This window comes from Myotis lucifugus, unplaced genomic scaffold (assembly GCF_000147115.1).
Source record: "Myotis lucifugus unplaced genomic scaffold, Myoluc2.0 scaffold_120, whole genome shotgun sequence".
NCBI classification, from domain to species: Eukaryota; Metazoa; Chordata; class Mammalia; order Chiroptera; family Vespertilionidae; genus Myotis; species Myotis lucifugus.
In genome coordinates this window covers 920,914-923,436 of record NW_005871168.1, presented here as the reverse complement: position 1 = coordinate 923,436, position 2,523 = coordinate 920,914, and the positions used below count along the sequence as shown (strand labels likewise).

The following is a 2,523-nucleotide window of genomic DNA, read 5'->3' as shown; positions in this document are numbered from 1 at the left end:
GACTGCCAGTTTAGGCCCCATCCCACATTGGTCCTAAACTGGCAGTCAGACATCCCCCGAGGGGTCCCAGATTGGAGAGGGTGCAGACCAAGCTGAGGGACACCCCCCCCATGCATGAATTTTGTTCACTGAGCCACTAGTATATTAATAATTAGTAAAGTGAATGTAGCATAGGTAAATTAATTGCCCCAGCTAAATGGAGATAGAGCACTCACTACAATCTTAGTTCAATATACCACAAAGATAAATCATCTGTTGAAACATATAGTTTCTTTGGGGTTATTGGTATCCTGGTGACTTTTTGCTTGTTCCTTCTGCACTTGAAAAGACTGTATAACTCTCCATATTTTAAGATTTCTTTTATGGACAAGGAAAGAGCTTATCTGATTATATTTTTAAACTTGAAATTTCACTTTCCAAAATTAATTTAATTTTTACAAATATTGCCTTGATTCTGCCTTCTGATCCATATTTCACTAAATAGAAAGAGAGCAATAGACTCATGGACCACCAGCTGGAGTAGAAAATAAGCAGTGGTGTGAATAATCCCCAAACGTGTGGGTAATTATAAGAAAAATTCCATTTGTCTCCTGAATACACACAATGAGTTGGAGAGATTAGATTTACTAATCTAATTACTCTCTGTTGTAATTGAGCTTTTACTGAAATGACTTTACACACCCTGGGTACACACCAACTGTTGGAGGTAAGGAGGGACCTATAACCATACTGGATACTGAGGGAAAACATTTTTAATATGCAATCCACAGGGTGAAATGCCATCCTTAGAGCTGTGTCTGAATTATGACAAAACTGGTCAATTTCTGTAGTTCGTATGAGAAATTAAACAAAATTCTTTAAAAGGAAAATCAAGTTGGAACTTTTTACCGGTACATACTAAATTGATCACTTCAGTCAAAATACCTAACTTCAAATGCAGATATAGTGAAAGTAAAAGTTATAGTACCAAGTGTCTTATAAGAATTGATCATTTTTTCCTACTTTATAAATAAAGAATTAAAAATGACGTGTGCCATATTTGTAATAACTCTATACAAAGTGATGATTATATAGAAAGACTGGATATTTTTAAAGTTCACTGTCAAAGAGGAAATGCAGACAAAGAAGACAAGGGAAAAATATAAACTAAGCTTCCATCTCTCTAGCATTTATTGTGTATTGAGCATAGTGATTGTCTATAGGCAGTTTACAAAAACACTCAAAACAATTCCCAAATATGTAGGTATATTATTGCTGTGTTCCCAAAGAGGAAACGGAGGCTGGCAGAGTTTGAGAAATTTATCTTTTTATTTTTCCTTTAAAATATGGAACACTTCACGAGTTTGCGTGTCATCCTTGCGCAGGGGCCATGCTATTCTTCTCTGTATCATTACAATTTTAGTATATGTGCTACCGAAGCGAGCACGTGAGAAATTTATCTTAAACAGGATATTGAGTTGGTAAGTGAAAGCTTTCTAATTTGGACTAGGATATGTCTGTTTTTAAAACCTGGCTTTCCCCATTTGTGTCTCCTTAAAATCAGAAGCCAAAAGGAAAAGACAGAATGCAATGTTTTGTCTAGTATAGTGGGACTCACTCATCCAAAGCGATAGAGCAGTCCAAATCTGAAAGTCACATTCTGAACCATGAAGCCAAAAATAAAAAAGACCCTTTTTTTAATTTAATAGGATTCATTTATTTATTTTAAAAGATGTGGGCTGCTAGCATTCTGTAATGTAGAATTTTCTTAGCATTGTTTGATTTATGTCAGCTTTACTTAAAAAAGCAGCTGTTGAGCCCTGACTGGTTTGGCTCAGTGGATAGAGCATCGGCCTGCGGACTGAGGGGTCCCAGTTTCGATTCCAGTCAAGGGCATGTACCTTGGTTGTGGGCACATTCCCAGGAGGGGGTTGTGCAGGAAGCAGCAGATCGATGTTTCTCTCTCATCGATGATTCTAACTCTCTATCCCTCTCCCTTCCTCTCTGTAAAAAATCAATAAAATATATATTTTTTTAAAAAGCAGCTGTTGAAGAGAATTGAAGTCACCAAGGTCCAATTAGGCCTTGACTAACACTAGAGCAAGTTATCTTTCTGGACCTGGGTTTCCTGCAGAACAATGTGATGTTGAACTCAATGACTTTCAAGATTCTTTTCAGTGATAAAACTCGGTTAACATAAGCACCCTGATTCTCAATTCAAATTTTTTTTGTATTACCCCAATCTATTTATTATATTACTATAAATCCTTCAGACGTGCTGATCAGTGATTCAGTTCATCAAGACCTGATCAGAACAAACATATAAAGAGACAGAGAAGCAATCATGTTCAGTTTCTCTGTTGTCACCTGACATGGAAAGGGGCTAAAGATATATTCATATTGTGATTACAAGGGATAAAGGACCCCTATTTGAATCAATCCTCTGAGTCTGTTCTTATGCTTTTGGGCTGACCTACTTATTTGAGGGATATAATTTTCTTGATTTTTCCCTCCTCCATTCAAATTTTATTGATCCTGTCAAGT

General features: G+C 36.5%; 1 non-coding gene across 1 annotated transcript; it reads right to left on the bottom strand.

The window, feature by feature from the left end:
* Positions 1-1,319: 1,319 nt before the first annotated feature.
* On the bottom strand, positions 1,320-1,426 carry LOC111827030. Its single transcript, XR_002830488.1, has one exon. It is a non-coding gene; the product is annotated as a U6 spliceosomal RNA (small nuclear RNA).
* Positions 1,427-2,523: the final 1,097 nt, after the last annotated feature.